General features: G+C 43.7%; 1 protein-coding gene and 1 long non-coding RNA gene across 3 annotated transcripts in view; one reads left to right on the forward strand and one right to left on the reverse strand.

Moving 5' to 3' along the window:
- The window catches only part of LOC139061384 (ATP-binding cassette sub-family C member 2-like), a 485,203-nt gene that overhangs the window by 314,542 nt on the left and 156,928 nt on the right, over window positions 1–13,733 (forward strand). The window lies entirely within an intron of this gene.
- Window positions 8,049–11,862, reverse strand: LOC135908511 (uncharacterized). Of its 2 annotated transcripts, XR_011507059.1 has the most exons (5): window positions 11,745–11,862; window positions 11,170–11,412; window positions 9,397–9,562; window positions 8,334–8,450; window positions 8,049–8,158 (listed from the first exon to the last, which is right to left on the reverse strand). It is a non-coding gene; the product is annotated as an uncharacterized lncRNA (long non-coding RNA). The 2 variants fall into 2 exon arrangements; XR_011507060.1 differs by lacking the exon at window positions 8,334–8,450 and having other exon boundaries at window positions 8,097–8,158.

Below are 13,733 nucleotides of genomic sequence, written 5' to 3' on the forward strand. Positions count from 1 at the left end.
CAGGCTACCGTTCTTCTTTTTAACCAATTCGACAGGCGATGCCCAAGAACCTCAGATGGCCGAATGAAGCCCTTCTGAAGCGTCGTCTTAACTTGTTTTTGCATGGCCTTGCTCTCTTTCGGTGCTACATGGTAAGGATTCTGCCAAATGAGTGTTGCGTCGGCTTTAGTGTGCTTGGTGCTTGGTGAGTGGCGTCTGGCTAAATCTTGATGCAGATGAGAAGGAGCTGCAAACTTGACCGATTAGCTCAAGAAGGCTGTTGTGTACGAAGGACTATAAAGTTAAAATTGGACGATAAAAACCACAGGTACAGGCACAGGCACGGTAGATTCCGCGTGCTGCAGTGAGAGGAAGCCTTGCATTGGGGCAAATTAGTCGAAGTAACCAACGGCAGCGCCTTTAACAATGTGTCGGCGTTCCCTGCTCAAAGTGGTCAACAGTTGTTCAGCATGTCCGTCGAGCGCATTAATTACGGCCCTGGCGATGGAAATGGTGTGACTACGTGCCAGTGCGATGATTATACTTTCTGTGATTTTTTTGCATTCCCTAGAACATGGTGTACTTCCGGACGACTGAAATATTGGGAAGGTGGTTCCCTTGCACAGAAACGGTAGTAAACATACCCCTTACAACTGTAGACCCATTTCACTGACTAGTACACCTTGCAAACTCATGGAGAATATCGTTTATTGTCATATCGATATCGATGATTGTCAGTACGCAATAACATGGTTTCAGAAAAAATTATTTCTGCGATACAGAGCTTGTCTATCACTAACGGCTTATTTACCGCTTTAGGTCGTTCTTCCTTCATAGACTGCATTCTCATAGATTTTGCGATTTGATTCGGTATGTCATGAATTACTACTCGTTAAACTACGCGTGCGTAATTTAGACCGTGAGGTACTAAAATGGATAGAGCACTTTTTGTTTCGGTGCACGCAGTTAGTCACAGATGAGGACCACAACTCTGCTCCTTGTCCTATGACATCCGGAGTACCACAGGGGTCAGTTCTAGGGCGCTTGCTCTTTCTTGCTTACATTAATTACCTGCCTGACAAAATTTGTTCACCCATAAAGCTGTTCGCGGATGATTGCGTTAATCATCCTGAAATGTAAAGTGCTAATGACGATCTGACACTTCAATCGGGCCTAAGCAATATAAATGCATGGTGTGAGACTTGGTTAAGGAAACTGAATAATAATAAATGTAAGGCAATGAGAATTACTCGCGGTACTTCTCACGACACACCATGTACCTATTCTCTTAATAGCCTTCCCATAAGTCTGGTTTCCAGTCATGTATACCATAGCGTTTATATTTCTCACATCCTTACATGGCAAACTCATGTTGAACACAAACCTAGTAATTCTAGTCGTACGCTTGGTTATGTGAAACGTAATTTTAGTCTAGCCCCTGCCGGCTTAAAACTCTTGCTTTATAAAACACTTGTTAGGCCCAAGCTTGAATAAGCATCTTCCATTTGGGATCCTCATGTCTGTTCACTAAACTTCCGTATAGAAACCATTCAAGACCGTGCAACACGTTTTATTTTGACTGATCGCGCACAGTAAGTGCAACACCAATGAAATTCAATCTTGATTCGCTTAAACTCTAACTTCGTCGAAAAATTTCCCCATCTCTGTCTATTTAATAAAATGTAGCATTATAATCCCACTTTAAGCGTCTTTCCTTTTTATTACCACCATTGTACATTTCTTCCAGAAAAAATCATCAGTTCAAGGTCGACGTGGCATGTGGCCGCACTAACCTTGATTTCAATTCCTTCATTCCCACAACAAGCGGCGACTGCAACCACCTTCCCGCTTCCTCCATTGTTTGAATCGTCAATCCCAAAGAATTCAAAAAGTCCTTGTTAACTTGTTGTAACCCTACTATGCTGCTAAAATGTCAATTATTTCTTTTTGTTTTGCTAACACCCACTCCTTTCTGTAATGCCTCGTGCCTCAGAGAAAATAAACGAAATGTGCTCGGCGACTCCAGTCCCGCTGTGTAAGTTGTCACAAATTACAGATAAGAGGAAACAGCTTCGCGGCGAAAGCGTCACGTCATCATCGGCGATTCGCAGGCGCTGTAGCTTGTGTTGCGCGGGGTCGATGTCGTCTGAGCTTGTAGGAAATGTAACGTTGCGCTCGTGGACATTAATCACTGCACCTATTCTCTCTAGAAATCCGTGTCTAGTATAAGATCACTACAGTGCTCAGAGAAAATGACAAAGGTGACGAGGAACGCTTAACCGGCGATTACTATTCTGGCCGTGTATGTTCCGATTGGTGTCATCAACCGACCTCTGGAATTTCTGATGATGGGTCTGGTCCACAGCCTCTACTGTTTTCTTAGTCGGTCGGCTAGCCTTAGGCTCATTATCTAAAGAATGACAGTTTCGCCATAACGGCGAAGCAATGAATGCGATAGCAACATGTTAGGATATTACACAGAATGGAAAACTCGTAACTGCAGTGACCGTAGGAATAGAAGTAAACGTAAGGCTGACTAAGTACGAACGAGCTTCCATATTTGCTATTGCACCATTCAGAATTTCAGCCGGTAGCAAAAATTCATGCGTGAAAAGCGTCAGTAATGACCTATACGACAACAAAAATTTATAAGATTTTACTTAGACAACGTAGTTTCTAACAGATATTCCAGAAATATTATTTAGAGATATAAACTAATCTTGATTCCTGTATGAGGAGGCTGGCCAAAGTATGCCTAAATGAGTTTTAAAAAATGAGGAAATTGACGTTACTTTCAGCGACGCATACATTTCATAGAGAATATTCGACATTTCATAGCCAGCGACCGAGAGCAGCAGTGGCGGCAAAGAAAGCAGTATATTCGAGGCAGTGACGATATAGGGCCAGAGCTGAGCTCGGGAATGCGCGTGCACATGCTGCTGTGGTGGCGAAAACGAGTGGCTTCTTCATGCTCTAAGAACGGCAGTGTTTGTTCCTGATGAATAGCGTGCATTCTGTACATATGTGAATTTTCTATATGGTCCTTAAGGGAACGTATAGTGAAACACCACTGTGGCACGGAGACGGAATGACGCAGTAGCTCTGAGGTAGAGAAGGGGCCGTGGCTTCTATAGCTTATCGAGAGAAAATGAAGCAATGGCAAGGAGTAGCTTGCCGCTTGGGCAGGGGCTCCCTTCAGAAAGACGTCGCAAACAAATATGTCCGTAAACTTACACTGAGAATATGTCGATGAACAGAAGTTCTGTCTTCCACACGATACAATCACCTGAACACACACACAACGAACATTGTCATTGGTCGAAGGACTGCGCTCGTGTTAGTGCTGTTATTCTTGGCTGCGGCTTTTTCCTGTTGCAGGACCATGAATGTTCGATGATGTGCGAATCGGACGCAGGACACCAGGGTGAATGGCCGAATCGTCCAGACACACCTGAAAGCCTCACCAGAATCAGCTGCTCGCACTTTTCGCGAGATATTTTCGGGGCACGCCAGTGTAAAGGCACTCGAATGGAGTAATGCCCGCGGCAAGAACTCACAGCTCCTGGGCAATAGCAAAGGGAACTTGTACCGGCATGCATAACTCGTGGCGACCTGTTGCAGGATAGGCACTTAAGGCATCCCCACATGGTCTTGTCGTAAACCTCCTCGCCCGTAAATGACGCTTACCCCGGGAGCCAGTGTTCGTTGTTTCGGAACATGGAGTCCGTTCCAGCTGTAACTTGCTTTCACAGCGAAGTTAATAAGTTCTGCAACGGCTCTCGAGTGGAAGCGAAGGACGGCGTGCGGCGGCGTGCTCGATATTGCATGTAAATGCAACGCCACGTGTGTCACAGCCCCGATGTCGATTTGAAACACAATTATTTATATTAAAGTTACATCGCTTGTACCTCATTCGAACACGCAACTTCGGTTCTTTCACCACTTTTCCGTTATGTTTGTTTCTCAAGCCACTTTATACCGCATCCACGTTGGAGAAATCGGCTGCAAATACGCATATCAGTGAAGGCAGACGCCCTGATATCGCAACACCGCCTGCGTGAGAGTCGCTATCAAACAGATTATTGGTGCTTCTGATGTTGAAACTTATAGGAGCGGACAAGACGAGAAAGAAGAAGGCGCCGGGCTCCAAAAGCGCGCGAGCTACAAAAAGCAATAAAGAAAGAGAAGCATCTTGATTTCGTTCACATCGAACGCAGCTGTCTCATCTCGTTTCTGCGACATGGTGCCGTGACCAGGATTGCGGCTACTCCTCTTCCGACTGGCCACGGACTACCAGAACGACAGACTGGCCACAGAAGGTGGAGGAAGAGGAGGGCCGTAGGCGAAGCAACGGCAGTGAGGCGAGACATCGACAGCAAGGAGCGGCATGGACCTAGAGGGCGACCAAGACTCAGGTGACGTCTCGCCGCTAGAATCTGTAAGCGACCAGCAGTTTCTTCAGTTAGTCAAGATGAACAGAGAAGTGATCTTGAAAAAGCGAAAAACGCTGAAGACCCAAATAACCAATTAGTGAGCGATGCTGAAAAGAAACTGGAGAAAAATCAGGATCATGCAGCGATGTCGCTGATAGCCAGCCAAATCAAAGGTATTGGAAACTCGCTAAAGAAAGCAGACGAGAAGATAAAGCAGTTCATAACACCCGAAACAGCTCACTCGGAGTTCGCGAAAACTACTGAGTACGAATTGAAGATAATAAGTGCTCTGCACAGCATCAACACGCACCTTTCTCGACAAAAAAATACGGAAAACAGCGAGGGAGCAACCCCACTTTAATTGCGAAGCTAGACAATCGCAGAAAGCAACAATAGGGAAGCTACCAAAGCTAGAAATCATGAAGTTTGATGGCGATAAAATGAAATGCAGAGATTTTGGCGGCAATTTGAAAGAACTGTGCACAAAAGAACCGAATTGAACGAAAATCAGAAATTTACGTACCTTCTGTCATCACTAACCCGAAACGCGGCAGCTGCCGTGGAGAGACTACAGATTTTCGACAGTAACTATGGGAATGCCATTGATCTACTCAAGCAGAAGTACCGAAAAGATGACGTGCTGGTAGAAATGCATATGAAAGAACTAACTAACTTGAAAACAGTGACAAGCTGCAATGACCATGATGGTTTAGGAAAGTTGTCACAAAAGGTGGAAGTGCACATACGTGGATTGGAATCCTTAGGATTGAAAAGCGAGCCCTATGCATCGATGTTGCTTCCGATACTGAAAAGAGCTTTGCCAGTGGATCTGTACATTGGATTCCTGTTAAAACAAAGAGAAGGTATCAGTACATCTTTAGCACAAGACCAGAACGTGGCTTTACGTCAAGAAGATATTTTTAGGCGTTTGATGAAATACACAGAAGATCAGGTAGAGTACAGAGAGGAATTGTCAGTAGAAAGGAAATCAAATCAAATGGAAGTACATCGCAGAACAAGTGGCTTGGTGGGGAGGCTTTTATGAAAGGATGGTACGAAGCATGAAATTAGTGGTGAGGAAAGTTATTCGAAAAAGACTGTTATCTAGAGAAGAGGTGCAAACAACAACTCAAGTTTAAGCTATCCTTAATAGGCGGAAAGCATAGGATTAAAGACATTACCGAAGGTGAAAAAAAAGGTCAGCATAGAATAAATGTGCAGAAATGAGCAAAAAATCACGAAAGATTGGTGGAAAAGATGGAACAGGGAATATCTGAAAGAACTGAGAGAACGGTGTAACGCAAGAAGGCAACAAATGACAGTGAACCAAGGAGATGTCGTTTTTATCAGCGCACGCACTCCTATATCCATCTGGAACCTGGCTAAGGTCATTGAAGCATATTCTGGAGTCTATGCGAAGCAGCGATCCTGTGTCTTAAAAACAAAAGGAAGAGTCGTTCGGAGACCTGTACGACATCTTTACACACTCGAAGGCTGCTTCCAGTGATAAGAAGAAAACTTTTCGCGGCCAGAAGCTGTTGAAATTCATGGGAGCGGAGAAGGCGAGAAAAAAGACGATGCTGGGCTCCAAAGGCGTGAGCGTTACAAAACGCAATAAAAAAAGAAGAATCTTGATTTCGTTCGCATCAAACGCAGCTGTCTCATCTCATTTCTGCGACATCTGCCATTATTTGAAAAGAACTGTGGGACTTCCGAACGCTGTGAAAAATTTCTCACGCACACTGAGAACTTCAATAGCGCTAGAAAAATGGGGACAAGCTGAAACGATAACAGATAGCGCTATTGTCTCTTTAGCTCTACTCAGGTTCCCAGTGTGTCAGACTAACCAGCTCGAATGAATGGCTTGCTTATGCAGCTTTGCTGAAATAATTTTCCTGATTGGCGTACATTTGCGAAGGATTATTTTATGCACCGGCGCTTTGCAATGAGTTTTGTGTCCTCACATTCATCGCCACATGGAGCAAACTGACCGCGTCGCTATATCAAAGGTAAATCGGTCCACCACAGTGCGAGAGACGTTATTATTAGCATTTGATGTGATAACACAACATACTTGAAAGACAAGAAAGGGCAATCTAAAAACGTGCTTTGCAAGTGCCACCGGAAGGTGCACAACATCTGCCTACGTTTCGGAAAGGAGGGCAAGAACGCAGAAGTAACACACATGGCGTGCTGACTCCCAACTGAACTGTTGTCACACACAAGGTGTTTTTTTTTTAGCGGCACCACATTTTTAAAAGTTATATGTGCCCTATAATTACCTCTTGAACTCCATGAGGCAGCTCCTACTTCTGTGAGATTAAAATGCTTGATATAATGATTATGTTAGTTACAGTTAGTAACATTCTGAGGAAGTAATTTGCGGCACATGTTTCAATTTATGAATTGTAACTTGCGAGTTCTCAAGGCGTATGCACTTGGAACAACTTGAAAAGGCGGCAGTGCAAGATCAGGAGCTCTGGGCTTCCAACAACATGATTGTCAATGATTGACTTGCTGTCCGAGCCAGGGGTTATATCATCCGCACATGCGTAACCACTTTCTAGATGCCACACCCTCAATGCGTCCGAAGAAATGGTGGTCCACTTATGTCCTTTAGCGCATAAAAGAGTGTTTGCTTAAAAAGTGGAACACAACTGCATCTTCACCGTATGTTTGACGGCGGATGGCTACACTGTAAAAAATTGTCCGTTGTTTTTACGGGAATTCGACCGTCAGTTTTGGCTGCCAACTTGTTCCCGTAAAAATTACGGATCTCAGTTATTCTTAGTCACGGGCCTTGCTCGTGAAATTCACACCTTTCCAGTAAAAATAACGCAGACCCGTAATTTTTTTTTACGGGTACCGCCAGTAAATTTTACAGTTCCTGCTGAAAATCACTCGTCAGTTGTTTTACTTTGCTATTAAATACCACCGTTACGGCATCAATTCCGCCGGCGAAAATGAAGCTAGACGCTGCACAACTGCATCTTTAATTTCAATATTGAACATACTGTCCCTTAAAAACAATATATTCGCATGCTGTACTTTTAATCGCTTGTTTCACGCGGTCTGACTGTTCCAAATCCGAATGTTCTAGTCAGGGTAGTCGGGATGCGGAACTCTCCCCTTCCTGCAACAAGATATTTCGCACTTACTGACTGAAGCTGAAATAGGCTGCAACACAACTAAGCACCAATGCAGTGCAAATACCGCATCAGAGAAAATATGCAATATACTGAGACAGCTGCCAGTAATATGCAGGTAATTAGGGGCACCATACTCCTGGCCACTATTTTGTAGCGATGCCTTATTCTTTGCTATTCTTATAATCCACCACAAATGGCTGTCTGATCCTATTGATAATGAGCGTACACCGTCGCTCTGACCAATGGCCAAACACGAAAAAGTACAGAATCAGAAAAGGCATCGCTACAAAATATCAGCCCTGTCAACGGATCAAATACAAATAAAGTAAGCGAGGAGCTTAACTTATTGTAATGGCCAGCTCACGTTTTGAAGCACCGCTGATACAGAATGAATACTTTGCACTGGGAAACATCCAGTGATGTTTTATAATGAACAACAAATATTTCAAAACACTTTATTGCACTTCACGTAGCTTCAAAATTATTTCTTGTGTAGATGACTTGGTGAAAGGGAACCATTTCTGTAGTTCGCATTGTAAGGCTCTCGGCTGCTTGGCAGACGAAAAAGTATCCCTGCGTGTGGTCAACTAGTCCATGCTGTGGGGCAAAGTAAAAAAAAATGAGTCAGTGGGCTTCCAAATGCTATAAAGAGGTGCTTACACAGAATGCGAGTGCTCTTGAAAAGAGTGGTTTGCATGTTATGAAAGGTAGAATGACATAACATATTTTCAAAGCACAAAACAGAGAAGGCAGGTATATGGGGCAGACTTACCTGGACATTCCATTCACACTCAGTAATGCGCTGCACCAAGGCAAGAACTTTTTTGCTGACCGCCACATTTCCTTTTTTGCTCTTCCGTCCACGGTCTGGGTTTATGCCGAAAATGCCCTAAATGCCGCCCCCCCCCCATTAAAGAGAAGGCAGGGAAAATTGCAATAAAGCCTATATATAACGGCAATAAAGAAATGATTCGGATAATCTGGAATATTTTTAATGCCACAGCTCACGCTGATTTCAAGCATGACATACAAATAGTACATTTTTTTTGTTGTTTTAAAGCACACCAGCCTACGAAAGTATTCAAAGTTGGACAAGTTGTTTTATGAGAAAGTTGAATAGGAAACAGCGCAAAAAAAAATCTAGTAACCGACAACGCCTGCTGTATACTTCTCGTCTTGTCCCCGATTTTCGTGCACTGTTTCTCCACCTAACACCCAGGAGATGTGACTTTTGACTTTTATCATACAGGTGCATCTGGTGTAAGGTGCACGTGGGAGGTCTGAATGACTTTCATCATAGAAAAAAGCCACAGACGGGTTTTGCTTTTAGATGCAACAAATCTCTAAAGTGCTTTTATTCTTTAATGTGAACACATTTTACCTACGGATATTTTAGACCTGCTTATTACCTTGGGGGCTTGCAAACTGAATATAAATCTCGCTGCTATAAATATGGGAGCAGCTTGACCTTCCAAATAACTCCAATAATTGATGGTAGCTCGCAGCAGGAACCGGAACGCATTACTTTTGTGTAATTTGAAACTTAGGCCTCAACATTTTTCAGCTTTACAGACGTGTACTATGAAGCTGAAAAAAGTGGACTAAGCTTCAAATCGTCCAGTGTTATTTTTGATTACACAGAAGCAATGTCTGCTGGTTCCTGCTGCCAACTACCGTCAATTTCTTTTATCAAGCTAGGACACTGAATTTACAGTCTCCACAGCACTGTTAAAGGTGCTTGTATACAGTTTCGTTCTTTTAAGGCCAGTATAATATATGCTATTAATGCGCATGATGTAAAACAAATACAAGCATAAACAGAAAATCAAATATACCTTTGTATGAATTCAAGTGTGCATGACGCCTTCTCTGCATAACAAATGTGGAAGCAGCAGTAAGCTGCAAACAGCATGCGGAATGCTTGCTTGAACATCTTTGCTGCTGCCATAACATGGCCATCAACAAGCAATAGGTACTCTTCAGGCATCCAGATGTCATCACCTAAACAAAATGAAAAGAGTACTTGTCACTTTTACATGATAGGGCTGAGTGCTGCATCAACTGTTCTTTACCAGTCGTATGCAAAGTATATGCATTCCAAAAGTTACGTTCTAGGGCACTTTCTAATTTTCACTGAGTGTTGTGTGCCACTTGTTCCTAAACCAGCAGGTCTTTAGTTTTCTTTAAACCACAAAATAGTGTTGCAGGAAATAAACTATAAATGGCTTTTGAAAACTATTTTGGGCAAAGTTATCAAGAGTATTTAAATAAAGAGAGGCATCCTCGAACAAAAAGAGCGTCAACCATATGCATACCCATTCAAAGACATAAATTTGCGACAAATTTGACCCAATTTTTTTAATACTTGACTATGACTCATTTGCATACAGTTAGCGGTTTACAAGCCATTGCTATACAGTTACTTGTGAAGACTGCTGGCACATAAAAAAAATGCAGATACTGGCTCTCTGGCAGCATCCTGAATAACAGAAAGCAACCCGAAAATGAACTGAATATTAAGGATATGTCCATGTAGTTGGCAGACTGCGTAACCCATGGAACTGCTATGTAAAATATGTGGAAGAACATTAAAACTGCAATTCAGCAACAAAAATTTTGCATAGAGCAAAAAAAAAACAGGCTCAGTGATCAAATGTATGCTCTTTCACTTGTTTTCAGTCAAATTAACTATATAGCATGCTCATACTTCCCTACATGGTGCACACGAAGATCACTGTTTAAAGGGAATGATAACACATATTGGCTGCATTTTGTTGCTGAACTGTCCTGAGAAAACCGAGTACTAAATATTAATTTTCGCTGTTGTGTAGTAAGCTCTGTCGTTAACATAATGAGACACTAACATACTGTCAGCATAGGATATTCACAGGAAGGCATTAGTTATATTTTTTCATCACAGGTTTCACGGCTTATGTGGAAATTATAGAAATGGTCCCAGTGAATATTTATTGTAAGTCAATATTTGTAAAATTCAAGAGAGAGAGCATGCGGTTTAAAACACTTGCCTTGAAATATCAGCTTCAAGTATACCAACATTCCATATTGGTTTGTAAACCCTTGTATATGGAGGTCTCAGTTGTAGAACCATATGCAGTGCTGATGTACTTGGCACCAACATTTCCAGCCTAATATTTCGAACTAGGTGCTTGCGTTAGATATTTCCAAAAATGCGCCAGTCTAAAACAATAACTAGCCCTAATTTTCCGATCGCTATACTTGGTATAAAACAGAGAACAAGAGTTACATACTTTAGTTTATTACACCGTCTTAACGTTCATTTCGCATTATATTGACTTCTTTTCTCAATAACTAGACTGTGAACACCAAATTTTATTGGTCTGCCGTTCCGTAAATAAAAGAGGCCTGTACAACGGTGAAATCATCACTAGGGCCTGCTTTCTGTAGCATGGCAGTGTAATAGCTCAGCCCATAACTGCAAGTGCCTCATGTAATTCGTTAAGGTAAATCATCAAAACACTCGGGGCTATACGGCTGCTACATTATAACTTCTTTATCCAATAAAAATTGAAGCTTTTTGGCACCATTTATAGCCAACGAAATGCCAAATATACGTTGAATGCACGTACCTGCTGCGATTATGCAGGGAGAAAGCGGTGTGTCCTCAAATCAAATCAACCTGTCTTACAATGAGACATCGCTGCAAATGCGTCGCACACAGTCCGTGGCATGCGAGCACACCAAAGAGAGAACGTCCAGAGTTCCTGCGGTGACGGGCGGAGAAGAGAAACATAGTTGAGGAAGCCGCAACGTGAACCACCTCGACTTCCCCAATGGCGCTGCAACGCCCGCTTCCGCCGCCGCGCCGCGATCTGCGAACAAGGCCACAACGCTCACAACAAAGGCGGCAGCGGGCTCACGAAAGCATGCAAAAGTGACGAAGAGCACTGCATCACGTGTAGGGCTCAGACTGGATAGCGAACAATTTGCAACAGCACAACCACGTGCGCAAGTCAATGAATGTGCCAAACCCGTTTAAATCAAAAGCGGGAGAAAGCAAACATGGCGAAGCCGAAGAGTGGTGCGGAAGCGTTCCGCAGGCGACACCGCAGACTTGGCAAGCTCAACCGCTAGCTCAACACTCAAACAAGATCACATACGCTTCGCAGAACACCACTGACCCGTGCATAATGACTCGACCTACCTGCACTTACAAGGCGACCAACCGTTCTTCTTTGTGTGCACTTGTACGATTTCCACTTGGCTCCAAAGCCGCGGCGTCGGGACGGCCGAAGTTGCTGTAGCGTGCGTCTTGCCTTCTACAGCGCGCGTTAATGCCTTTGCGCATGCGCGTTTCGCGCGCCGCGAACGGCCGGCGCGCCAATGAGCATCCGCGCAGCTTGTCCTTCTTCTCTCTAAACTCCTTTCTCTTCGTCCCTCTCCAGGCTCTCGAAGCTTTTTAACAGTGGTGGCACTGCTTTCTAATTTACGGTATAGATTTGGCATATTTTACGGCATATCTGCCGTAAAAAAAACGCATTTTTTTACAGTGTAGATACCGGGGCAACCGTAAGAATTCGTTCGAAGTCGCTATGCTTTGCAAACACGCTAGATCCAAATATGTGCCGTGGAGTAAATATATAAAAATCTAATTAGTGCAATTCTTTCATTTAATAAATTAAGCATTTGGATTCGTCATTGGTGGCTCAACACACGGTCTTTTGCGTCGAGATCACGGATCTGTCACTGAGATCCTGTATAATCGATCTCTGTGCATGGAGCCGCCTTGCCGATTCGTTTAACTTACGTTTGAGGGCACTAAAAGTGCGGCGCGTTAGCCAGCAGTCACGTCATAATTATTAAATTTCGCGTACTTTAAAGAAAGGCTGCAAAATAATAAACAGGGCAGTTATGTTAGCACAGACTAGATAATACGATGTTTCTGAACGAGCGCTAAAACTTTTGTATTAAAGATTTTCTTGTATTGAAAGTGTATTGAAAGTTGTATTGAAGAAGACTGAAGGTTTTTGTATTGAGTGATTATTGAGAAAGGTAATTAACCAATGTTTGTTAATTACCCAGCTTGGGGGATAGGAAAGGTTATGATAACGTGCTTCATATGGCTCAGAACAATACGGCGCCAATTAAACACGCGTAGCGTCAATGTTCGTTCTTTTTATTACTTGGTCCAAGTTTGGGGGAACAGACTGTATACAGGCACATGTTGCACGCGAGAAAATAAGAGAAATATGAACAAAAAGCACACACCAAAGCACTAAAGACATGGCGAGAAAAAAGTTCTTTACGCAATAAGGAGATAGAAAAAGGGCTCACACAATGCTCTCCTACTCAGTAAATAAAATTTGCTTGCAAGCTGCTCCTCTGCCCAGCACTTAATACCATACGCTTGTCATGCCAATGATCACCAGTACCTGCGCAATAATACGATAAGGTTCATTGCCTTTACCATGAAGCCCGCTCGGGTTTTTCGATTCCGCCACGTCCTACATCTTATTATTGACCATGTTTCTGCAACCCATGCGATCGGCACACTGCTCACAACAAGCCCATTTGTTTTCACTGCCGTCGATTCGGGCACATTTCTCACCACTGTCGAAGTTGCTGGAGTTCCCTGGCCCAGGCCACCTATATAGGTTCAATTCGCCTAAGCAGCTCTTTTCGTCCCTATGCTGCACGGTCCGACAATGCCACCACTGAACGTGCTGCACAGAACCGCCCCTATTCACGGTCGCCTTCGCCCCGACGCCGACAGCCTCGCTCGCTCCAGCCCCGTCGTTCAACTTCCCCACTTCCCTACGGGCGCTCGCTAAGGGAAAACTAGATGATACAGCGCCTCAAGGTGACACTGCGTTGCGCCCTACGCCACCAAATTTTCTGCTGAAGTTGCCCACTCATATGAACCTACTTGACGTGCAAGAATACGGTGCTCCTGTATATGCTCTTATGGACTCTGGGGCGCACTTATAGGTCAGGAGCGCTGACCTTAGTAACCGCCTGAATAAAATAATCACACCCACCCTGACGCCTGTTGTCCGTCTCGCCGAGGGTGGAACAACTTTCGTAATTGGTATGTGTGCCACCCGAGTCTCCTTCGCCGCTCGGTCTACTATCCTTTTCTTCACCGTCATCGCCCACTGTCCCCACGACATTATTGTCGGCCTGGACTTCCTCT

This window comes from Dermacentor albipictus, chromosome 6 (assembly GCF_038994185.2).
Source record: "Dermacentor albipictus isolate Rhodes 1998 colony chromosome 6, USDA_Dalb.pri_finalv2, whole genome shotgun sequence".
Taxonomy (NCBI): domain Eukaryota; kingdom Metazoa; phylum Arthropoda; class Arachnida; order Ixodida; family Ixodidae; genus Dermacentor; species Dermacentor albipictus.